This window comes from Passer domesticus, chromosome Z (genome assembly GCF_036417665.1).
Source record: "Passer domesticus isolate bPasDom1 chromosome Z, bPasDom1.hap1, whole genome shotgun sequence".
NCBI classification, from domain to species: Eukaryota; Metazoa; Chordata; class Aves; order Passeriformes; family Passeridae; genus Passer; species Passer domesticus.
In genome coordinates this window covers 46772185-46786056 of record NC_087512.1, presented here as the reverse complement: position 1 = coordinate 46786056, position 13872 = coordinate 46772185, and the positions used below count along the sequence as shown (strand labels likewise).

The 13872-nt window shown below is 41.3% G+C and overlaps 1 long non-coding RNA gene across 1 annotated transcript; it reads right to left on the bottom strand.

Moving 5' to 3' along the window:
- Window positions 1-943: 943 nt before the first annotated feature.
- On the bottom strand, window positions 944-7771 carry LOC135290531 (uncharacterized). Its single transcript, XR_010353297.1, has 4 exons — window positions 6690-7771; window positions 5832-5917; window positions 4142-4202; window positions 944-1196 (listed from the first exon to the last, which is right to left on the bottom strand). It is a non-coding gene; the product is annotated as an uncharacterized LOC135290531 (long non-coding RNA).
- Window positions 7772-13872: the final 6101 nt, after the last annotated feature.

Here is a 13872-nt window from a genome sequence, read left to right as displayed (position 1 = left end):
GAGTTATCTTACTTGAGTAGTTCTCAGGTAACTACAGAAATACTGCTTTATTTGGAGACATTGTGCAGCCAAAAGAAAACTGACTCCATCAGGAGCAACTACTGGAGCCCAGCCCAGTGCCCTGGGCCCATTACCTAGGCTGAGGAACATGGTTATTTCTTTCTCATTTTCAGGTTCTGCCAGTATCACATGGGAGCATGTACCCCAGAGTCACACCCACAGACACAGAGGATGGCAGTCACGCACACTCACACTGACAAGCTGCCCTACAGCACCCGCACACGGGACTCACACAGGCAGAAGCACAGACAGACAAGCCCCCTCCTCCTTGTGGGCTTCTCCCACAGGCACCCCAAAATCATAGGTCTTCCCATGCAGAGGCCCGGACCTGAGGCCCCTCTACTTTCCAGCTGTTTCAGATTGAAGATTGTCGATTAGTGACACCACACAGACACACCCCCACACACGTGCACACTCATTCACACTCCTGGGGAAGGTACAAATGCTCACTGCCAGCAGCTGGCAGTAGGTACATGTGTTGTGACCTGTAGTCCCACTTGAGTCACTGGTACTCAACCCTTTAGTTTCAGTGGTCTCCCAGTAGCTGGTTTTCAGGACAAATGAGTCTCCCTGGATCTGGTTGAGAATGGAGGGCAATGGCATGCTCTCTTGGTATCTTGGTCCTCCTGTGGCTCTTCTTGCCTGCAGATAGGATTGGGTGTGGGAGTAGGCTGTCAGGACCCACACTGAGGACAGCAGCTGTGATGATGGGGAGCTCAATTCTGCTGTACCCAGCAGGGCTGCTGGAGAGGGCTGGGCTGGGAGTAGAAGTACTCCCTTGGGAATCTGCAGGTTTTCTTTACCTTTACTTGATCTATACAGTGTCGTTGCCTTGCAAACACCCATCATTTATTAGCAGCTTCTTTAAACAAGTGCTCTCCTTTTTGCTACTTCTTATTTTTGCCATCTCTTATTTTTGCCATATTTCATGTGTCTGTTTTCATGGCAGGTCACAACTGGCTATCAGCCTGCACAGATACGTTAATATGTCACATATACAGAACTTACAGCACCTTATACTCTTGTCTCTGGTCCATAATCTTCAGCAGAATAATGTTGCAGCACAGCTGAGCCATCCTGCGTAGAGTTCTGTAGATGTGACTATATCTTCTGCAGGGTTTTAAAAAGCCTGTTCACTGGGGAGAGAATGAGGGAAGGAAGGAGAAAAAGGAGTTCAAAGACACAAAATTCTCTAGTGCCTAGGCTATAGTAATTCAGTGGAAACCCCACCTAAGAAGAAAGGCAGAAATATTTAAAGAACAGTCAACCCAGAAATGCTTGGATTTTGAAACTAATTTTAGTTGTAGTAAAGAACAGAGGTAAAATTAAAATATTAAAAGTTTCCAAAAGCTGGAAATGGCATTTGAAGGTCTGCATACTTGGAGACGGATGTAGTTCTGTGTAAACAAGGCCTCTGTGCTCTTGTGTATGTGCATGCTACATTTCCAGTGTGCCTGTCCATCCTCCTTTTCACTTACCTGATTCCAGCTGCTGCAGTGAGCCCCTGGTGACCCAGCCATTCCCACCTTTCCAATACCTGCTGCAAGGTGCTAACAGTGTGGGCAGTGTACCACAGACAGACCAGGTGAGTGAGCTAAGGGTGTGTGGGGAGCCTATGGAGGCAAAAGCCTCAACACAGGTTGCTGTTCCCCTGTCCCCATGCAGGACACCCCACATTCTCACCCTGCCTTCAGGAGCACCCAGATATTTCTAAGAGGTGTTTAAGAAAATTAGCTTCTTCTTCTGGCTGTTTACTTGTACTTTCAGCTTGGAAAGCAGGCATGCTGGTTAACATGGAGTTGAGAGCTGAACCTGCCTCCAGGCTCTCTAGAACTTCACACCCAGTGCTGTCAAAGCCAGGATATTTCCAGCACAAAGAAACTGTGTATTGCAAAGAAACCATGTATTGCTGCTCATTCTCTCTCCTCCATGTGTGACCCTCTTTCAGAACATTGCCGTTGCTACTAAATTAGAGTGTAATCTTTGCAAGCAATGTGAAAGACCTGTGAACTGAGACCTCTCAGGTTTGCCCTCGCTGAACTTTCCTTGACCTTTCTGTAGCTTCATGTTGCTTCTCTTGGCTGTGGCAGCAATTCCTCTGGCTGATCAGGTGCCTGTGCCTGCTCTCTTTTACTTTTGCTTCTCCTGGTGTGGTACGACCATGGTTTTGCATAGACAGCAACGACAAGCTGCTACTCCATGTGCAATGAGATTTAAACAGCAGCAACTTGATGACAAAGTGCTGACAAACCCAGGCCTGGCAGGACAGCAGAGGCCTTGGGAAGGACACAGGATGTGGCACAGAGGAGCACAGCTGCAAACACATTGCCCATGGTCAGCTCAAGTGTGAACCTGGAGCTGGACAAACTGGGTTCAGGGGTCATGGACACAACAGAGAGAGAACATCTACTGAGATGGCCCAGGGTCTTTTTAATTTGGATGTAACTTGGAGCTGCAGACCAGTGTAGGAAGAGGGCAGTATCTCATCAACCTACACAAATTATCCCAAGTGATCTTAGAGGGACAAAGAAGAATTCATAACATGAACATTCTTCCTGACAAAGGACTCTGGGTGCTGAAAGCTCTCAATAATATTCCCCTGTGATGTCCGCCAGTATGGAATTTCTAGAATACAAGGGACCAGTAGAAGGGTGAGCACAGAATCAAGGAAAGGAGTTAAATGAGACAGACTCCATGTGTGTGTGTCTGTCTCTGTGTGTCTGTGACAATTTCAGAGTAGTACTCCAGCTACATTGCTATTTATTCATTTTTGCAACAATTAGAGATTAAATAAAACTGAATAATCACTCAATATTTTAATGATGATAACAATAAAATTCTTGTTTTACTTCTTCATTTATATGGTTCCTTCTTGACCATAAACAATATTTTTAGTGTAACAGTGGGCAACAGGAAATTCAGAAGGTTTTTTTCCCACATCCATGCACAATGAATTACAAGAAGCTGTGTGTTCCATCACAGCAACTATAGGAAGAAATACAGAAGGTTTATTTTTTGTGTCTTACTACTACCACTGTTATTAATGCATTCTTTGCCCCTGAAGAGCAAAATACATCCAGATGATTCTGATACCTATTTTTTCTTCTGCATGATTTTTGAAAACCACAAAAAGCTGGGAGACAGAGCAGGTTGGGAGAGTTGGTTGTAATACCAGAGAAGTAAGTGCATAGTTTTCTTCATGACAATTGGGGTTTTTTTTAGTTTGTTAATGATTATCAGTGTATGCATTACAAAATCTGTCCATAGGATTTCAGAACCTTGTTGAGTGACAGTGGATATTCCCAGAGTGTAAACACCAGCTAAAAATGCATTTTAGTGTGAGTGTCAAGCCACAAGAATGACTTCAAGCTTCTTTTCCCTCCAATCTTCCACTTCCCTGAACTGCTCATAGCCCTGCAGTGAACTTCAGCTCTGCACAGTGCAATCTGCTTCCCCAGATGTGTCACTAAATAGATAGCAGACCCTGTCAGAGAGAGTCCTCTGTGACATGTGCTGTCAGGGAAAGTTTTCCAAAAGCCCTGAGAATAAAAATGTCCCTTCTCAATGTGACTTTAAAAATGTTGACAGATGGCTGAGTTTTCCATCTTCCTTCCCTCCCTCCCACGTTTAGTTCAGAAGAGTACTGCCTACATGAATCCAAAGCACACTGTGAAATGTTCTTCAACTTGCCATTTGTATTTCTGCCAGGAGGAAGCCAAAAACAGTGGAACCAGAATGCCAAAGGACTTCCTACCTACTGTGTGAGCCTCTCTCAACCTAGTGCAGCTATTTACATATCCCCAGTCTTTCCTCACTATCCATCAGAGTTTAGAAGGTTTGCACCATGCCTCCAGGAAACTTCCAAGCAAAGCATAAGATTGAAGTAAGCTTAATAGTTGCTCTTACAGAGGAAGGAAGAGTTTGTCTTTTCCTAGATCTAACTCTGATAGATCTTCCCCATAAGAAAATTAATTGTCTCTGGGAAAGAATCAGTAAGGTAATAAGCTCACATCCTCAGTGGTAGGTAATCAGCTCAGGGTGCAGAAGTGATGTAAGGAGAAGGAGAAGAGTGAGAACTTACTACATGGTTATTAATTGAAGAAATTCCACCTTCTCCCAAAGGACACCAAATATCAGGATCTCTGTAAGGGATAGCACACACAAAGCTGATAATAACACAACTGCCAAAAACCAAAAAAAAGATAATTTCACCTCAAGCCCACAGCTTAGACACTTTTGTTTTGCCTGGCTCTTTGCTCTGCACTGCTAGCCTTCTGACTGTCAGCAGAGAATATAAGAGGTTTTTGAACTTGGTCAAAAGCGTGATAAGAATAAATTTACATAAGGACCACACTGTTTACTGGCTGATGGAATTACCTTTCCCTTTTGCTAGATAGTCACATAACAAAACAATGCTGAGACAGCACAGTTAAAGTACTACAAAAGGGAATAAAAGGAGGCAATGGAAATTATTTTCAAAGTGGTACTGATAATTTTTAGAATATAACCAAAATTTCCCCCTGGGGTTTTCAATATCATGGGATAAAAACACACTTTGGCACCAATTTGTCCATTTAGTTCTTCCTTCAAGAAAACACAGGAAAATGCTGACATGCCTTTGTTCATGAATCCCTCAGTAAATCTCCATGGATTACACTAATATCAAGTCCCACTAGGCCATTTGTAGTGTGCACTTCTGTTACATAATTTTGGTGTCACATCTTATAGCATCACAGCCACTCATGCTGCAGCATGAGGCAGTGTTATGGCAGTGGTGATGTTGTTGATAATAAATTGAGCTGCTATCTGGGAAGCAATGATAGCAGGCAGGCCACTACTGCAGACAAATCTGACAGACACGTCATTTTGTCTGGGTAATGGCACAGACTTCCCATGTAGCACAAATTATCTATGGAAGAGATTGCCATGGCGTAAAATCACTCTGCCCCTCAGTCCTGATTTCCACATCTGTCTGATGCTACCATCCTTCTGCCAATAAGTGTGTGTGTGTGTGTATATACGTGTGTGTGTATATACGTGTGTGTGTATATATATGTATACACACACATATATTATATATATATATGTGTGTGCTCTTTCTATAGATCTAGTAGATCGTGGTATGAATTCTGTAAGAATATCCAGTATCTGCACAGTTCTGTGAGTTTCACAAGGGTCTAAAAGAGGATTTATCACAGCTAAAATCTAGGCAAACAGAGGGCACTCTGGGTCATGAGAATTAAAAAAAAAAAGGAAACACCCATTCCAGCAGCCCATCCTGGTCTTCACATCAAATGGCTGGACAGTGCCACCTTTTTTCAGAATTGACAGCATCCTAGCAGTCCTACAATCAGGCAAACAAGCAAATGCGATGGGTCATGATTGAAAGTAAATATTCCCAGGGATATGTATTTGGCTGTCTCTAGGTACCTTAAGCACCAGACAAGTTCCATAAATGTTGTTATATCAACAATTTCTGCAATGTTCAGGCAGTTCTTTCTCCCTCTCTCTATATACGTGTATGTGTGTGCATGAAGGGTTATATGTCAGCTATCCCATCTCTAGTTTGTTGTTTACTTTGCATTTAAATGTAGACATGCTTAAGTTGAAACTTTTTCTGATTTTAGTTTTGCTGTGCAGACACTCACTCAAGGTCCTTTGGAAGTGTTGCTGCAGCACAGTAAGGTGGACACTGTGGAAGTGATAAATAGCAAAGCACTGGAGAAGCAATAGGAGGCCAAGAACTGCCTGCAGCAGACATCATTCCTTACCTGACCAGAGAACTCATAACACTCATGAGATTTGTTTGCCTGAAGTAACCATGCACAGACTCTTCCGTCTCATCCCACTCCAAAACCTGTTGTTTACAAACATAAGTAAAAAACCATTCTGTGGTGACTATCCATATTCTTACAGACAGCACTACCAATGTGGTGAGCTATGCCCGTGTGCCCCTAAGGCTGTGATATGAGGGAAAACAGTGTCAGGCTGGCTGCCCAGCACAGGCCCCATGTGGTAATTCCAGTTTTTTGTAATCATGAATAGGCTTCTTTACTCCAACCTGCAGAGAAGCACAAGGCAACTCACAACTGGGAAAGTAATGGTAGGGTCCAGCTCTCCAAGTACAGTGCCGCATGCCAAAAGCAGGCTCTGAAATGGCAGTGAGGTACTCGTTTTATTATTTTCTCATCCTACTCTCTTCACCCAGTGCTGAAGAGCATTATCAGTCTGGCAGTGAGTTTGATCAGCAGAGGTGCTTCAAACAAAATATGTTAAATCCATATAAATATGTGTGAAGTGTTTGTATGTATAAATATATATTTCTATTTTTTACGTAAGAAAAATTGAGTACAACTGCAATAAACAGCAACGATACAGTCTTGCATGCTCATTGTTTAATTATGTGACGAAATTAATTTTTAAATTTTCTGGGCTTTATTGGACTGTTCTTGCTCTATCACTGCTAATGCAGAGGGGTGAAAGGGACACAACAGACACCCTGCAGGTCAAATACAAACATGTGCAGCAGTATATTTCATGTTATACTAGACATAAACTGGAGGTTTAGTTCTCTTGATTGTACCATTTTCTAGAAGGTAGTTTGAAAAAAAAAAAGTGAAAACACTTACCAGGACAAGATGTTCCCGCCATTTCTCATTACTCCAAGCTGAAATACTATGTTGCTTCAATGCAGAAATTCCTGTATGTCAGTTGTGGTTTAAGCCCAGATACCAAAGAACCACACTGCCACATTCTCAGACAGTGGGTTGTGGGAGAATAAAAGTGAGAAAACTCATGGTGTCCAATAAAGGCAATTTAACAGGGGAAGCAAAAGCCAAAAACACAAGCAAAGCAAAACAAGAAATTAGTTCACTGCTTCCCATGGGCAGACAGCTGTTCAGCCATTTCCAGGACAGCAGGGCCTCATCCCACTTCACAGTGACTTGGCAACACAAACACCATCACTCCCAACACCGCCCCTCTTTCCTCCTTCTTCCTCTCAGATTGAAACACTGAGCAGGATGTCAGATGGTATTGAACATCTCTTTGGTCAGTTTGGGTCACCTGCCCTAGCTGTTTCTCCCCCCACCCTCCCATATACCACCAAAGTCCTCTGCAGCTTGGCAGTATGGAAAACAGAAAAGGCCTTGGCTCTGTGTAAGCTCTGCTCATCAATAACAAAAACATCTCTGTATTATCAGCCCTGTCTTAAGCACAATTCCAAAACACAGTCCATACTAGACACATGAAGAAAGTTACCTCTAGTCCAGACAAATCCAGAACAAAACCTCAAGCAATGCCTGTGTCAGAGCAAAAGTTCTGCCTATGAGAGTGGATAAGAACAGAGGAATTGAAAAAAAATGAAGAAACTTTCACTGTGGTGATCTGTCCCTCAGGTGTCCCTTTGTGTATTTCAAGATGAGTGATTTTGAAAACCACAGACAAAACTCACAGCCACATTTGTGCATTTTCAGGAGTTTCTTATTTGGTTTTTCTTTTTTTAATACCTTCCACACATCGGTGCCAATCTGGTTTGGGAACTATTTGAAAACTTGAGGGATTATCTAAAAGTCAAAGTTTATTCTTTGTGATTTGGCTATCTGTTCACAGAGAAATGTTCCCAAAGCGTGCAACCTGGTCACAACTGCAGTGCCAGCCTCCAAAGTTGTTTCTGTTTCTCTGTCCAGATGCTTCCATGTGTCCCCTTCCTAACACACTAATGAAATTCAGTAATGAATACCCCAATACACTAATGAAAAGCAGCAGCCATGGATAGGAGAGGGGATGCAGCAGCCCTTAGAATAACAGTAGGAAATGCACAGCATGTAAAACCAACAACTGTCCTAAAAGTACAAGGCAATAAGAGGAAAGAACTGAGTATTTTCTCAGTTTCTTGGAGAGCACTAGGGCAGCCAAGCCACATGAATGAAAGGAAATGGACAGATGGATAGATCCTGACAGTCCTGCCAGAGACCTATGCTCTTGAAACAAACAGGGAGAGATGGGGACTGTGCTGACATTAGCAAGTTGCTGCAGCAAACCATGCTGTTTAACATTGATTGCTCTTGTTTTCCTCTAGTAAAAAGATTGCAGCAGATCTCTTTTTTCAATCTAATGTTACCATTCAGCCTGATATTCCCTCCACCTCCAGCTGCTGTATCTCCTCTGAAATAATATCTCAATATCTGTGGCAGAGCTACAGCTGTGTACCCACAGTCAAAAGGCACCTATGTATTCCTGAGCAGGGCAGTTACACAATCAGTAGTACAAACTGAAATCCTGTATGCATATTTATTACATTTCACTTTGCCTTTTAATAAAGCATAAAATAGTGCAAAGTTGCTTGCTCCAAGAATCCAGAACACTCTCCCATAACTTGACAGTCCATATGCAAATGTGGGACTCTTCAGACTTTCCTTATGGTTTTGCTCCACAGCTTTCAAGTGGTGCTGTAATCCAAAACCTGCAGTATTTGCCAAACCTACAGTCACTAGGAAAGTCAAGGCAGAGGTGCAACAGAGCAGAGATGAGTTAAAGTTAATCCAAAAGGATGCACACAAAAAGGAGATTTGCTTTTGACTAGAGATGCAGAAGTCAGCACTTATTCCCTCACCATGCAGCCAAAGCAATTCTTTCAGCAAGGTCACTTCTCTCGTCTCTGTCTTGTTTGTCCTAACATTAGCTCAACCTATTTATTTATATTAGTATTACTCCAGATCATATGATCTCCATGCCACAGTAAAATATGAAAATTAGGCTCTGATCACTTTACAGGACAATAGTGCATATGAAATTATGTGTGCTGAAAACTGAGCTGTTTGCATGCATCATTCCTATTCCTTCCAGAGGTCATTCCAATCTTAAATCTAACACTGAAGATCATAGACGCCTTTTCCAACCTTAATGATTCTATGATTCCATGATCACTGAAAAACCAGCCTCCAAGAATTGTGTAGTTTGGGTCTCTGGAATGTACAAGCTTACCTATAAACTACTGTCTTTGAAAAACCAAATCTTCTGACAGATACTAATTTCCCTTGACTTTTCTGAGAGCAAGGAGAGAAGCCTGGCTCTCCTCTGAACAATAAGACAAATTAATTCAGCTGCCATCAACAAATGCAGCCCCATTTCTCCCCAGTTCAGTCCTGATATGTCTGCATCTCAGGGACATGCAGGAGAGAGTTTAATTCAATTCACCCACAAATGCCAATACTGGCGAGTTCTACAAACACTTTATAATGCTCCCCCAGAAGCACCAGAATGAAACTTTGCAATCAAGCATTCAATAAAGAAAACTTAGCTGTGAACAGCTTCTGTAAGTGATTGGTACCTTCAGTGCAGAACAAATGAAAGCTTTTCCCGTGATTGTCAGGGCATACCTGAAAATATTGGGCTTTATGTCCAAGCAGGAGCAGAGCCACACTGTTACTGCAGTCCTGAACTGTAACATAGAGAGGAAGAAACAGCAGGGGAGCTCCACAGAAAACACAGCACAACACAGCACTTCTCCTGTACCAATCACATATACTGCTTCCCAGACAAGATGGATCAGATCGAAAAGTGTGTGAATGGTCTCTGTCTTGAGCTGCCATTACACTGTAAAACATTACAAGGCATGAGACTAAACTGGAAACAGTGCAGCAAACCTATATTTATCAGGAGAGACTGCCACATCTCTAATGCCAAATCAACCTTGCTCAGATTTCAAGCCTTCTTCAGACCTCCTTCTACAATTCAATCACATCCTAGTCAAGAAATAGTGATTTCAGGCCTTGCCTGGCAGTTGTTGTGTTAAAGCATTGACTCATAAATAGTTAAAATATTATTATGCTTTATAAAGGTTACATATTAACAATTAAAATGTGGCTTAATATTATTTAAATTTCTGAGAAACTATTTATGAATACAACTTAAATAGAATTTAATTCCAGAAGACCCAAGAAGTATTCACCTATTTAAATATATATTAAATACACATGCAAGTGTAACTTATTTCTAATAGCTGAGTACACTTTGGTTTTTGTAAATAAATGCCTGGGCACTGAATTGGCTGTCATCCACTGAGCTTATTTATCATGAAGAACTGAGTTTGAGACACTGTCTCCTCTAAACCATGCAGAATTAGATCACCTTTTAGGCTGGAAAACAGTCTTAAGATCACCAAGTTCAAAAGGGCATCATAGGATCCTCACTGGGGTTTCCTATAGTATTGTCATTTTTGATACATATAACTAAGATACAAATATTCACATTTCTGTGGAAAATTTTAGCGCAACGGTCTTTCTGATAGGTGAATGTACCACTGAAGAAAAAGGACTGATGAGACTGAGATAACACAGACAAAAATGTCTGCCCAAAATTAACCACTTTGTAAAGAAGAGTGTCCATTTGTTAAGTGACAATAAACAGGGTCCCCCTATGGCTGGTGCTGCACAGTCTTCAAGCCAGAGACCCTGCATTCTGAAGTAGGAAGACAAAATAGGGGTGGGTGGCAGAAGCTCATCTGAAATGGGAGATACACAGAAGTCTTTGGCAGAACCAAAATCTCAGAAGCCCCACTCCAGTGTTCAGGTCAGCTGTGGTGCTGTTTGAGTTAGATCAGTGATTTCTCTCTCTCCTGGGGTCATCTGGTTCATATCAGCTCGGGTCATCAGAAGCCAGTAAGAACAAAGCTCCAAGGCTATGATGCAAACATAGACCAAAATCCTAGGGTTTCATACACAGGTGACCCACTGAGCAGACCAAAAACTAATTTGACTCACATAGTTTTAAATGTAATTGGGTTCATCTGACCTAAACTGTATTCTACTTCAGACGCAGTCATTCATCATTCCACTTGTGGAGAGAACTTAGTATTTTAAGAGTTCAAATCACATGGCCACTTTTCAGATATCCACCTAAGAACAGTAATAATTCCTTGTTTACAGTGTCCACTACAAGTCTGGATGGAGACATGTACATCCAGCCAAACAAGTTTGCAAAACCCACTGTAATGGACATGGAAGGAATCTGATTTTAATGGGAACACCGGTTCTGAGAGTTCTGAGAATTAAGTCCTATATTTCTGACAAGACACTATCTACATACAGCAGTAATAACTGATCTATACTCCTGCATTTAGGAGCAATGCTGTGGCTGCTTTCAGGGTTGAGAATGAAAGAGGAGAAGATTTGGGCTGTTCTCAAACTAGTCTGTATTTTTCAATAATTGTGTGGATGAAAACGGCTGAAAAGGATGATGCAGAAATATAACACTGATGAGATCTATTAGTAAGGGGTAATGATAATAAAGGGAAATTAAGCAAATTTGCACAGTGTAAGGGAGAGCTTCAGGTGCAGATAAACATACCGACAGCTCTGGAATGAGGTCAGACAGGGAAACTATGCTGCAGAAATCAGGCTGTCATTTCTACCAGAACTTCTCTGAGAAAGAAACACATCCAAAGTAGAGACTTTTAGCACAAAGTGGAAAAGCATCTTGGATAAAGATCTTTATATATTTCTATTTTTTTGCATAAGTGTCTGCAGCCACAGTTTGAAATGACATACCCAAATAAAAAAACTCCAGGCTAACCTGGAATGGACTCCTTATCAGAATCCTTTTATTCCAGATAAGTGCAGTGCTTTTCCAGATTTGTTAAGGCTGTTGTGTCTGATAATAGGTGGGAACCCTGCTGCCTCCTTTCCAGACTTCTGAAACTTTTCTGTAAACCTATCAAATCAGGAGTCTACCAAGAGACTTCAGCATAGTAACACTGCACAAAGGAAAAGAAAACACCCAGGCTGACACCTGGCCTGTAGGCAAGCCAATGGTAGAGCACAGTGCACAGAGGAGCACTTTTAAAGGGGAAGAAGAAACCATGCACAATTTGTGCTTTTATCATACATACCTCATGGCTGGTTGAATTGGTGTCTTTCTCTAATCACTTTTTTTTTTTTCTGGACAAAGGAAATGCACTAGGGTTCCTTTGTCTGGATTTCAATGAAGCATTGAGCATATATGCAACTTTCAATTAGGACAGAGATAACAAGAATTACCCAAAGAATTTACAGGAGAGAATTGAACTTGAAGACTATATAAGACCTGAACCAATTTCAGGGAAATTATGTACACCACACCAGTGTTGTTTTGTGGCACAAGGTTTCCAATATAAACAAGTTTGTTCCATATTTGGGAAAAGATGGTGGGGGGATGATAGCTCTTGATTTCTGGAGTCCAATCAAGGGCCTGAGTGTAAAAAAAATTTCTACTCACAGTGACTCAGATTTTAATGTCTTGCTTTCATCTAATGGAGAGAAACATTTTTTAAAAGTTTAAAGCAATTCTTCTTTGAGACATCTGTCATTTTATCAAGTTTGCTGAACTCAGCTGACAAGTTCAAAATTTTCAAAGGGAACAGAAAAATTAGTATACATTTTCTGCATATCTCCACACATTATTTCACCACCTTTCTCCTGTAGAAAGCCTGATTTAAAATATTCATGTATATATAAATGATGTACTAAATTATTTCTAATGTAGCATGCAATGTATTTAATTATAATTAAATATTAATATAATGTTAAAAAATAAGCACATTGAAAATAACATCTAAAGCTCTGAAAGTTTGCAACAAAACAACATTCTGTGCTGCTACTGAACATTAAGAGCTGCTGTGCATTAACCCCCTCTGCTTGCAAGCCTTTTGTTTGATAGCAAATTTGGGAGCTCCCTTTGCTGAAGGACAATGGAAAAGAAAATTGGGTGAGTTGGCCTGGATATCTTCTCTGCTGTTGTTTCTTGCAAGATTGACTCTGTCTACCTTGATGACAAAATGGACATGACATGACACGACATGGAGGACAGAGGAAAGCCTGAGTACCATAAAAAATACAGCTTCTGTGGCTAGCAACAAGTCACCTACTTTGCAGAGCCCTTGTGCTGATGGAGGGTACAACCAGCACCTGTGCTGATTGTCTCAGGCTTTGCATAAGATTGTTGTCCTCGTGCACATCATTAAAAATAACTAAACTACAAACCCAGCTACACACAAACTGTGTTGACCCCACAGCAGAGGACAAATATTAAACTGTGTTTTGCTACCTGAAGCAAGTCCTCTGTATCTCTCCACTGTGGCAGATGCACAAAACCTTATCTTCAAGAGCTGTCTAAACACTGCAAACCTAAGCCCAAATCAATATAATCTGCAGCAGGGTATAAGAGAGAATAGACCCAGGAAACTACTGAGAATAAAGAGAGGAAAATCAAGGTAGTGGGAAAGGTAGTAAAGCCAGGCAGCCAAAATAATTCCTCTCTTTCCCAGGTTACTAGTCCAGGATACCTGCTGTACTACATCCCCTCTAGTTAGAAATCATTATTTAGGGCAAAGTAAAAAAAAGAGAAGAAAAAAATATAAAAACCTGGTTGGTCTTTTTTTCTTTGCTGAGAGATCAGAGGTCTAAAAACAAACTCTGTAACTTGGACATTCATCTGTTTCCCTGGTTCAGCAATCTAATCAGAAGACCTCACTGTCCAGTAAAGGTCAAGGGAACACTACTCAAATAAAATGTGTTACAGCTGGGTAAAATTTTTTCACAAGAATGAAATTGCCCTATATCATGGGAACAAAATGTTGCAGAAAGTACCTGTGTAGCTTTTGAAACAAGTGACATGATCAGACACAGGAAAAGTAGGCATCTTATAAGGCTCTCAGCTTCACCTACAGACTTTATTTCTTTTCCTGGTGTACTTGTCTGTTTCCTGGGTCTATTCTCTCTTATACTGCAATCTCTCTCCTGTTCTGTTCCTTTTCAAAAGAAGAACCAGTTGTTA